This window comes from Entelurus aequoreus, linkage group LG11 (assembly GCF_033978785.1).
Source record: "Entelurus aequoreus isolate RoL-2023_Sb linkage group LG11, RoL_Eaeq_v1.1, whole genome shotgun sequence".
NCBI classification, from domain to species: Eukaryota; Metazoa; Chordata; class Actinopteri; order Syngnathiformes; family Syngnathidae; genus Entelurus; species Entelurus aequoreus.
Genome location: NC_084741.1, coordinates 70316307 through 70329133, shown reverse-complemented (window position 1 = coordinate 70329133; position 12827 = coordinate 70316307). Strand labels below are relative to the sequence as shown.

At 31.9% G+C, this 12827-nt stretch overlaps 1 protein-coding gene across 4 annotated transcripts in view; it reads right to left on the bottom strand.

Moving 5' to 3' along the window:
- Positions 1-5984, bottom strand: part of arhgef1b (Rho guanine nucleotide exchange factor (GEF) 1b) — a 163859-nt gene extending 157875 nt beyond the window's left edge. For 3 of the 4 annotated variants that reach the window (XR_009827820.1, XM_062063919.1, XM_062063922.1), the window contains exon 1: positions 5857-5984. The gene's annotated coding sequence lies outside the window, so the exon portion shown is untranslated. Of the gene's footprint in view, positions 1-1821; positions 1853-5856 lie in introns of those variants that run through there. The other variant, XM_062063920.1, reaches the window with a different exon arrangement.
- Between the last annotated feature and the right edge of the window lie 6843 nt (positions 5985-12827).

Here is a 12827-nt window from a genome sequence, read left to right as displayed (position 1 = left end):
GTGAAAAGAAGACGTATGGTCAGTCTATCCTAGCCCGGTTGCTGCTAGCTGCTAGCAGCTAGCATGCTGTGTGTTGTGCCTCGGTGTGCATTGTTTACACAATGTGCGGTACGCTACTTAATATGTCCATGTGGAAACTCGTTTGGTACACCTCCGAACCGAAACGAAATCCCCGTACCGAAACGGTTCAATACAAATACACGTACGGTTACACCCCTAACATATATACAAATCCATATTAGGGCTGCAACTAACGATTAATCTGATAATCGATTAATCTGTCCATTATTACTTTGATTAATCGATTAATAATCGGATAAAAGAGACAAACTGCATTTCTATCCTTTCCAGTATTTTATTGAAAAAAAAACAGCATACTGGCACCATACTTATTTTGATTATTGTTTCTCAGCTGTTTGTACATGTTGCAGTTTACAAATAAAGGTTTATTAAAAAATAAATAAATAAATAAATAAATTGCCTCTGCGCATGCGCATAGCATAGATCCAAAAAAATCGATGACTAAATTAATCGCCAACTATTTTTATAATCGATTTTAATCGATTAGTTGTTGCAGCCCTAATCCATATATACATACATACAGTACATATGTATATACATACATATACATATATATACACATACATTTGTATATACATACATATATATACATACACATATATATATACATATATACACAGTACAATCCATCAAGCGGTGCGGCTTCATAGCTTCCCAAAGTCGTACTGAAACATTTTGATAGATTTTTGAGCGCCGTGTGTAATGTTCTATATTTTCAATGGAACATATATCATTTTTATGTTGTTTACTTGAGTCATATTGCAGTCTACATGTATCTCTTATGTGTGACTGCCATCATATTGCAGTCTACATGTATCTCTTATGTGTGACTGCCATCATATTGCAGTCTACACGTATCTCTTATGTGTGACTGCCATCTACTGGTCACACTTATGATTACACCATGTACCAAATAAAATAGCTTCGAGGTCGGTAAGCACAACCAGAATTATTCCGTACATTAGGCTCACTGTTGAGTTTTGAGAAAATGAAAGGATTTTAAGTGCGCCTTATAGTCCGAAAGATACGGTACATAAATATATGTATAGATTTTATTGTGTCTTCAAAGTGTGCATTCTTAAACTCAAGTAGGGCATTTTGCCAAGGGTTGAACCAATTACTTATGTAACATAAGTTCTCCATAAGAAACAATGCAAACATAAGTTACGTTTGCATTGTTTCTTATGGAGAACTATGCTTCACTATATAAACTTTTTGATTTACAAACCATGTTTAAGAACCAATTTAAGTTCCTAACCCAAAGTTCAATTGTGCACAAAAACTGGTGCCAATGGGTAAGAAAATTTGTTTTTGCACAATAGGTCCCCTTTGAGTCTTTTTTATGAGATATTGATAGAATTTAAAACATTCAATTGTAATTATTGGATTTGAGACTTTTTAAGACCCTGCTGTTACCGTGCTTAGAGTGGTCTGTTCATTCCAATGCGTGTTCTGCGTGTTTTTCAAATGTTGTTTTCTGAAATATACAGACTTTCTCGGCAGCAACATCAAAGGCAAAATGATGGACAGAAAAAGCAATGAGGTGGAAATGATGCCAGGGCATTGCCTCAAAGCACTTTCATCATTTCTGCCCAGCTTTTGCACACGTTTCGACCCAACAGTCCAACCTTGTGCAGCTGCCATGTTCAACACGTCCACATATTACACATCCTGCCCATTTACAATTATTACAATATGCATATACACATGACTTCCCGAGGAACTGCATTCTCTACTTACCAGCGCCTGTACACGGCTGCTGCTATCATTTCCAAGTGTCCACAGCAAAGTCGCCTCTGAGTGAGACCTTTCACCCCAACTCACACCCACACAAGAGTAAACATCCATTTACGAAGTCTGGATTTCCCCCCCCCCCCCCCCAGCCTTCTCCAATGAATAACTTTATTCTCTTGTCGCATCAGCTTTTCCCAATCCTACGCCTCAAGACTGGGTGAGCTAGACTGGAGTAAGTCTTTCCATGTTGCTGCTTTTCCACCAGTGAGACGAAAAGGTGACGAGACAGGGACGGAGAAAGCTAAAAAGCCACAAAACGGTAATGAAAACACTGAAATGAGCTCCTGTGAAGTACACTGGGGGCTACGAAAACCTTACGCATGAGGTTTGCACCATTTTTTAAGGGCATATTTTCCCCTCCCGAAAGTCTGCTTTAGAGATTCAACTGTACAGTTTTTGATTTGCATGAATCCATCCCAGCACACATGTCTATACACAAAGAAAACCTCAGAAGACACAGCACTAATGCTCGTTATTTAACAAAACAATGCATTTCACACTCAGCTCATGCAGGAGTCATCAGCAGACCTCAAAGACGGGAAGAAGAGGTCTGTCTCTGCTTATCTTCTGCCTGTTCATCACTCCTGCATCAAGCCAGAGAAGAATACCTGCGCCAGCTTTGAAGTCCGAGCCCCGACTATAATAAATTATTATTAGCTCGCCTGCAAACGCAGCGCCTCGGGATACCCTCTGGCTGTTCCACGCTAACAGGGTTGATACCTCTCATACAGAACGGCTGTTTACGCCAACGGTGGGCCAGTTTACCACGTGGACCCCCGTTATTACAACGACGAGGTAACGAGAGAGAGAAGTGCCATTAAACGAGGCAACATTCCTTTTAAACGGAAGACAAGGTGGCCTTTAGGCTTCGATACAAGTCTGCACTTGTTCAGATGTGGGTGGTTCACTCTGCTCCACCTTTGAGAGCAAATGATGAGTGATTTGACAGAGCTCACATGTCCTAATATAATCAAAATATAATTTTAAAAAAATCTAAATGATCACAAATTATGTTATTGTTAATATAATTTACCATTTTCTCCGAAGTGTGGCCATTTTCGTTTCGGAAATAGTTTGTATCGGCCTTCGACATGTTCGGAAAATTCAACGAATTCATTATTAATGAAAAGATACATAGATAGATGGATAGATACGTTAGGTCAGGAAAAAACACAGAGGCTATTTCATCCCTACAAGCCTGTTTCCCTGCAAAACAGGCTTGTAGGGATATAATAGCCCCTGTGTTTTTTCCTGACCTAACGTATATTACGCTCTCCCCCGGTATTGAGCACTGTATAACGGACAAACCACAGAAACATCGACTATATATATATATATTAGGGCTGCAACTAACGATTAATTTGATAATCGATTAATCTGTCGATTATTACTTCGATTAATCGATTAATAATCGGATAAAAGAGACAAACTACATTTCTATCCTTTCCAGTAATTTATTGAAAAAAACCAGCATACTGGCACCATACTTATTTTGATTATTGTTTCTCAGCTGTTTGTACATGTTGCAGTTTATAAATAAAGGTTTATTTAAAAAAAAATATATATATATGTATATATATATATATTTTAAAAAGCCTCTGCGCATGCGCATAGCATAGATCCAACAAATCGATGACTAAATTAATCGGCAACTATTTTTTATAATCGATTTTAATCGATTTAATCGATTAGTTGTTGCAGCCCTAATATATATATATATATATATATATATATATATATATATATATATATATATATATATATATATATATATATATATATATATATATATATATCAATCATATAGATAGATAGATAGATAGATAGATAGATAGATAGATAGATAGATAGATAGATAGATAGATAGATAGATAGATAGATAGATAGATAGATAGATAGATAGATAGATAGATAGATAGATAGATAGATAGATAGATAGATAGATAGATAGATTGATTTTGTCATTGCACTCAAAAAGTACAACGAAATTACATTTTCAGCTCAGACCCGTTCAAGAGCAAACGTACATTACGAACGCTGATGGGTCGCCGCTTGTGCAACCCATAAAGGTGGGGAAAGTTTTTAAAACATGGGGGAAGGTTTAGTAAAAAAAAAAAGACTTGATCTCAAACTGAGGTCCTATGGGGTGCGGGAGCTCAGTTTGGGGCCAGGAAAAAAAACAACTTCTAGCCCCTAAACACATGTTAAGACATAAAAAACAACAACAATGTAAATACAGTATTTTTCTAAATAACTAATCAGATACAGGTATGCATCGAGTTGGTTTAAGCATTTTTTTTTATGTAGAAAATGTTTTCATTTTTCAGTATGCAGTTGGCCAACCCTGGGGCCGTACTTAGTAAGCTTCTTAGAGTGCCATTTTACACTTAAGTCCTGAGAATTTGCGAAATGTAGTCCTACTCTCAAACTTAAGAATAAAAGCTTTTTATCAATGTTCTTAAGTCTAAGAATCACTCCTACTCTCCACGATATTTAAGAGACCTTCAGAGGTGTCTTAAGTGGTTAGGAGTTGCCAGCAGGGGATGGCACTGAGGCGAGAGAGACGTGTGCGAACGTTCAGGGAACGGAACAATGTTGTTGTTTTTTTTGATGACGAGCAGCTGATCAAACGGTATCGTTTAGACAGAGCGGATATTATTTTTGTCACAGATTTAATACTTTTCGATTCCTTGTTGATTTCTGCATGTGTCTGCAGTGGGCTAGTATATATAGAGCCACCCACACCAGTTTCAAATTAGTTGCCTAATTAATGAATTGGAAAGAAAATGTTATGACAGTAGCGTATGTGTGTGGCCGTGAGGTGAGTGACGTGATAGAAGAGAGGGAGCGGTAGCGTGAGTGCCGGCGGGGACTAGTTTGTTTTGTATTATTTTGTAGTTTATTGTCAAAATATACACTCCCATTGTCCACTTAAATATTTCCAAGATATTTCTTTATTCTTAGACAACGGATTCCCTTCCGTGATTGGTCATTTCTATGGACACAGAAATGACGTCACCTAAAATTGCGTTTACGGCACATAGTAATGTCGTAATTCAGCTCTGAGTGTGACACTTAAGATTCAGTCCTACACTTCGCTGAAAGTGTGAGTAAGACGCTTGATAACTAACTTTTAAGTGCAGCTTTCAGCGAAGAATTTATTTACTCTTAAGTCAACTCTTAGCAGACTTCTTAGGAGTAATTCTAGGAAGCTTGATAAGTACGGCCCCTGATCTACAGGGATATTCATTTTACACGGAATAAAAACAAAATCACAAACAGATATAAAATAAAGAAATTAATAATAATAAATGAAAAATATCTAGACTATCATGCATTATTTCATAATTATTATATAAATTATTTACACATTTTAAAATGATCTCTACTAACTTAATTGTGCACTGTAGCTTCCTGGGAGAGGAAACACACACAGGCGGGGAAAAAAACCCTCCCCAATCAATAACACACAGACACTACTTATTGATCACGTCTGCATCTTTAACTATGAGAGTGGGGGCAGTTTACATGTTGCACCGTTGCAATACATCATATAAAATAATGACGAGCTGTCACGGCATGTAAACAACACAGCTTACATACGTGTGTAAATGGAGTGTAAGTAACTCTTTGTTTTTTCCGATTTTTTGGTCGAGACATCAAAAGCAACACGATCTTTGCACTCAAACAAACAAACGCAGGAGTTGTTTTAATCACACACAACCCCCACCGACACGCAACTCTAAAGTATTCCACTGCATAATTAAACAATTAAAATACGAGTGATTAGGCGACATAGTGCGGTTAGTTGCGGTCAATTTGTCATGAAATTGACGGTTTGTAAAAATAAAATAAAATAAAAAGTAGAGTTCCGCCGCTACTTTGCTGGTTTTTTTTAGACACTTTACAAAGTCCCTCGCTTTGTGGCGAGCCATGCAGTACGCAGGGGGGGGTAGGTTAACGTTTGAAAGCTTTACTCACCAGCAAAGAGGGAGAAAAACGTCAGGCGGTATCGTCAAAGTAAGGTTTCCTGTTGGAAAGTTGTCGTGTGTCAGTGAAGTGAAGTGCGCGGAGTGATGTAGGGGGTGGGGGGAGAGGAGGAGGGGGGGGAAATATTGTACGCGGAAGTACACGAGACGCTACCGTAAGCGGAACAAATTAATCACATTTTCAAAACAAAAAAAATAGTTTTTCATTAATTGATACATGTATCATACATAAATAACTTATAATACATGTATGTATATTTATATAGTGTTTCATTCCTTTGACGTCTGTAAGAGTTAACAACGGCTGTTCGACGAGTTGCTTCCGCATTGTGTTACACACAAAACTGTCCCGCTTCCTGTGAAAAATAACTTAAAAAAAAAAAAAAAAAAAAAGACCACTTTTTAAACTTTCGTCATTATGCGTTATGCATTATATTTCATACTAAACTCTGTTCGGTAATTTGCTGATTAAGTACTCATTTATATTACTCAAACTGTCTCGTTAATTTTGGCACATCAAAGTTGCAACTCTTAATGAATCTGAATGTCACCTGAAAGTGGTCGAATATTCATGCATTTCACGCCTGGCAAGATAATAATTTGAATGCTAATATAACTTTTCAGACAAAGCAACTCGACTTCGGTTGCTTGCTTTTGTTGTGTTCTGACGCCCCTCTGTGGAAAACTGCGCATAACAGGCACATGAACACAATCACAGTCTGATAGGAATATACTGTATGAACTTTAAAACGTTTTAAATTAAGTCAGAAATGATGGATATGTGTGTTGTTTATGCTTTTTTATTTTCTTGCAGCAACAGTAACAGGACTGTATTTATTTATCTGTTGTGTTTGATAGTTTTTTCATCAGTTTAATGGAATCTGACATAAATACCTCCTATAATAAATATATATTATAATAAAGTGAAAAACAACTTAAATGTAATACAATATTTGTTTACTTCTGTAATTTGCATAACGTATATTAATTCATTGTATGAATTGTGTATTTTTGAATAAATATTTACATGCATCCATCCATTTTTTCTACCGCTTGTCCCTTTCGGGGTCGCGGGGGGGGATATATGAACTTTAAAACGTTTTAAATTGAGTCAGAAATGATGGATATTACTTTACAAGTGCAGTTGAAAGTTGTATCTTACAGTGCACTGATGTGTTGTTTATGCTTTTTTATTTTCTTGTAGCAACAGTAACAGGACTGTATTTATTTATACGTTGTGTTTGATAGTTTTTTCATCAGTTTAATGGAACCTGACATAATATAAATATAATAATAAAGTTTTAGTTTAGTTTATTATTTCTTCGGTCAATGGTCAACAGTTTTATACAAACAAACAGTTGTACATTCATAAATTAAAAATGTTGCAGACTGAAAGGGTTTAGGCTAAAGTGAAAATAACTTAAATGTTATACAATTTTTGTTTACTTCTGTAATTTGCATAAGTTATATTATTATTATATTATTACATGCATTTTGTTTCCCATGCATATTCTGCAGGTAAATTTAAAAAAAAAAAAAAAAAGCAAAAAAATGTTTATTAAAAATAATTAACTTGCTTAAAAATATATACAAAAAAATAAAAAAACACAAAACATTACTTAAATGTTATACAATTTTTGTTTACTTCTGTAATTTGCATAAGTTATATTATTATTATATTATTACATGCATTTTCTTTCCCATGCATATTCTGCAGGTAAATTTAAAAAAAAAAAAAAAAAAAGCAAAAAAATGTTTATTAAAAATAATTAACTTGCTTAAAAATATATACAAAAAAATAAAAAAACACAAAACATTTTCAAACTTCTTTTTTGTGTTAGTCTAAAAAAAATAAAAAATTAAAACGGTAAATTAAAAACATAATGAAGGCAATTTCATTATCATTCATCAAACAATAGTCAACAAACCCACAAGACAACAAGCGTACTATATCCGGAATAATAGTTTATTGCTCTGCAATGTATTCATCTTTGTCTTCTTTTTTTCCTCCCTCTTTTGCATCTTCTATATGACTTCTTTACAGTACAAACAAATGACGTCAGACGGCTGCGCGCGCACACGCACACCGAGAGTGGACAATATTTACAGCTGCGTGTGTCTGCGTGGAGACATCCTGGAGTGACAAACAAAGAGCTTCACATGATGAACTTTTACAAGAGAGGCGTCACTGTCAAGGTGATCGAGTCGGGGAATAAAAAGAAAAATAAAGTGCCATTTTGCTGGCAATTTCAACAAGCATCGATTGCCAAATAATTCGATCAATAAATGCAAAAGCAACATAATTCACATTTGACTAATTACAGTACTGTTACACGGGATGAATGCTAATGATGTAATAATTCCAGCAGCGTATTTTGTATCCCAAAAGTGTTTGTGGAGCAGCGTGGACATTTGAGGCAAGAAAAAAAGACCAAAGGGCCCAATTAAGACAATCCAAATAAGCTTGGTGTATACAAAAAAAAACTCCATCTTCATTCATGAATAATTAAAAACTTTGTGATACACATAAGCTTTTTCTTTTTTTATTTTTTTTTACATTTTAAATACGGAATAAAATCACAACGATACAGCTAACTCTTATCATCATAGGCAAGTAATAACAAATATTAAAATATATATACACACACACGGAAATATTCATACAAATTCTTTACATTCCGGCTCTTTTCTTCCCTTTATTTAAAAGCACGGATTTTTTATTTTTATTTTTTACACCTTTTAAAATCGTGCTTTTCATTCAATTCAATGGGAGGAACAGTAATGATTGCACCACTAGATGGCGGTATTGCACCGTGTCTTCTTCGTCTGTTGTGTTTGTGCTCATGTCGATTGGGCGTTGATCAAAAGTTTGCGTGTTTAACCAAAAAGCTGTGAAAACTATGATGCTGTGTTTCAAATTTAAAAATATTTACGGAACTTGTGTGAGCCTATGGCTTTACATTTTGTAACATATATATATATATATATTGCATTCTATTTTAGTTACTTTATTGAGTTTAAAACACCCTGGCGCTGTTTTGTACTGTTTTTGTAATGTTTCTGTACTTGTTTTGATTATTATTATTTCTTGGTTGTCGCATGTTATAAATAAAGGTTTATAAAATAAAAAATACATTAAAAAATACTGTAATATACTGTATTCCACTTTGCAATATGCTACAAGGTGTCATAATATTTGTAAAACAAAAACAGCATTTTTGAAAATACAATTTTAAGTCATTCATTTTTTGATGGGCGTAAAAAAATTTAAAAAATAAAAAAAATAATAAAAAAAATTGCGTGTTTAACCAAAAAGCTGTGAAAACTATGATGCTGTGTTTGAAATTTAAAAATATTTACGGAACTTGTGTGAGCCTATGGCTTTACATTTTGTTACATACATATATATATATATATATATATATATATATATATATATATATATATATATATATATATATATATATATATATATATATATATATATATATATATATATATATATATATTTTGCATTCTATTTTAGTTACTTTATTGAGTTTAAAAGACCCTGGCGCTGTTTTGTACTGTTTTTGTAATGTTTCTGTACTTGTTTTGATTATTATTATTTCTTGGTTGTCGCATGTTATAAATAAAGGTTTATAAAATAAAAAATACATCAAAAAATACTGTAATATACAGCATTTTTGAAAATACAATTTTAAGTATCTTCAATGTCATTCATTTTTTGATGGGCGTAAAAAATAAATAAATAAATAAATAAAAATTGCGTGTTTAACCAAAAAGCTGTGAAAACTACGGAACTTTTGTGCGCCTATGGCTTTACATTTTGTAACACATATATATATATATATATATATATATATTGCATTCTATTTTAGTTACTTTATTGAGTTTAAAACACCCTGGCGCTGTTTTGTACTGTTTTTGTAATGTTTCTGTACTTGTTTTGATTATTATTATTTCTTGGTAGTCGCATGTTATAAATAAAGGTTTATAAAATAAAAAATAAATTAAAAAATACTGTAATATACTGTATTCCACTTTGCAATATGCTACAAGGTGTCATAATATTTGTAAAACAAAAACAGCATTTTTGAAAATACAATTTTAAGTCATTCATTTTTTGATGGGCGTAAAAAAATAAATAAATTTTAAAAAATAAAAATAAAAATTGCGTGTTTAACCAAAAAGCGGTGAAAACTACGGAACTTTTGTGCGCCTGTGGCTTTACATTTTGTTAAAAGCGGTAGAAAATGGATGGATGGATATATATTTTGCATTCTATTTTAGTTACTTTAATTTCTGTACTTGTTTTGATTATTATTATTATATATATTATAAATAAAGGTTTATAAAAAATAAAAAAAGAGAAAAATGCTTTATTAATATTCCACGTTGCAATATAGTACAACAAAATGTCATATTTGTAAAACAAAAACAGCATTTTTGAAAATACAATTTTAAGTATTTTTAATGTCATTCAATGTTTGATGAGCGTAAAAAAAAAAAAAAAAACACAAAAAAAAAACTGTTTAACCAAAAAGCTGTGAAAACTATGATGCTGTGTTCCAAAGTTAAATTATTTACGGAACTTTTGTGAGCCCATGGCTTTACATTTTGTTACAAGCGCTAGAAAATGGATGGATGGATATATATTTTGCATTCTATTGTAGTTACTTTAATTTCTGTACTTGTTTTGATTATTATTTCTTGGTTGTATGTAAATGTCGCATATTATAAATAAAGGTTTATAAAATAAAAATAAAAAAAATACTGTAATATACTGTATTCCACTTTCCAATATACTACAACAAAATGTCATAATATTTGTAAAACAAAAACAGCATTTTTGAAAGTACAATTTTAAGTATCTTCAATGTCATTCAATTTTTGATGGGTGTAATAAAAAAAATAAAATAAAAAAAAGTTTGTGTGTTTAACCAAAAAGCTGTGAAAACTTAACCAAAGTTAAATTATTTTCGGAACTTTTGTGAGCCTATGGCTTTACATTTTGTTACAAGCGGTAGAAAATGGATATGGATATATATTTTGCATTCTATTTTAGTTCCTTTATTGAGTTTACAACCCCCTGGCGCTGTTTTGTACTGTTTCTGTACTTGTTTTGATGATTATTATTTCTTGGTTGTATGTAAATGTCGCATATTATAAATAAAGGTTTATAAAATAAAATAAAAATGAAAAAAATACTGTAATATACTGTATTCCACTTGTCAATATACTACAACAAAATGTCATAATATTTGTAAAACAAAAACAGCATTTTTGAAAATACAATTTTAAGTATTTTCAATTTTTGATGAGTGTAAAAAAAAACAACAACCAAGAACTGCGTGTTTAACCAAAAAGCTGTGAAAACTATGATGCTGTGTTTCAAAGTGAAATTATTTACGGAATTTTTGTGAGCCCATGGCTTTACATTTTGTTACAAGCGCTAGAAAAATGGATGGATGGATATATATTTTGCATTCTATTTTAGTTTCTTTAATTTATGTACTTGTTTTGATTATTATTTCTTGGTTTTATGTAAATGTCGCATATTATAAATAAAGGTTTATAAAATAAAATAAAAATGAAAAAAATACTGTAATATACTGTATTCCACTTTCCAATATACTACAACAAAATGTCATAATATTTGTAAAACAAAAACAGCATTTTTGAAAATACAATTTTAGGTATTTTCCTATTTTGATGAGCGTAAAAAATAACAAAGACCAAAAACTGCGTGTTTAACCAAAAAGCTGTGAAAACTATGATACTGTGTTTCAAAGTGAAATTATTTACGGAATTTTTGTGAGCCCGTGGCTTTACATTTTGTTACAAGCGCTAGAAAAATGGATGGATGGATATATATTTCTATTTTAGTTACTTTATTGAGTTTACAACCCCCTGGCGCTGTTTTCTACTGTTTCTGTACTTGTTTTGATTATTATTATTTCTTGGTTTTATGTAAATGTCGCATATTATAAATAAAGGTTTATAAAATAAAAAAAATAAAAAAAAATACTGTAATATACTGTATTCCACTTTGCAATATACTACAACAAAATGTCATAATATTTGTAAAACAAAAACAGCATTTTTGAAAATACAATTTTAAGTATCTTCAATGTCATTCAATTTTTGATGGGTGTAAAAAAATTAAAAAAAGTTTGCGTGTTTAACCAAAAAGCTGTGAAAACTTAACCAAAGTTAAATTATTTTTGGAACTTTTGTGAGCTTTACATTTTGTTACAAGCGGTAGAAAATGGATGGATGGATATATATTTTGCATTCTATTTTAGTTTCTTTAATTTCTGTACTTGTTTTGATTATTATTTCTTGGTTGTATGTAAATGTCGCATATTATAAATAAAGGTTTATAAAATTAAAAAAAATACTGTAATATACTGTATTCCACTTTGCAATATACTACAACAAAATGTCATAATATTTGTAAAACAAAAACAGCATTTTTGAAAGTACAATTTTAAGTATCTTCAATGTCATTCAATTTTTGATGGGTGTAAAAAAATAAAAAATAGTTTGCGTGTTTAACCAAAAAGCTGTGAAAACTTAACCAAAGTTAAATTATTTTCGGAACTTTTGTGAGCTTTATATTTTGTTACAAGCGGTACAAAATGGATGGATGGATATATATTTTGCATTGTATTTGAGTTCCTTTATTGAGTTTACAACCCCCTGGCGCTGTTTTGTACTGTTTCTGTACTTGTTTTGATGATTATTATTTCTTGGTTGTATGTAAATGTCGCATATTATCAATAAAGGTTTATAAAATAAAAAAAACTGTATTCCAATTTGCAATATACTACAACAAAATGTCATAATATTTGTGAAACAAAAACGGCAATTTTGAAAATACAATTTTAAGTATATTCAATGTCATTACATTTTTGACGTTCTAAAAAAAAAAAAAAAAAAAAAGTTTGCGTGTTTAGA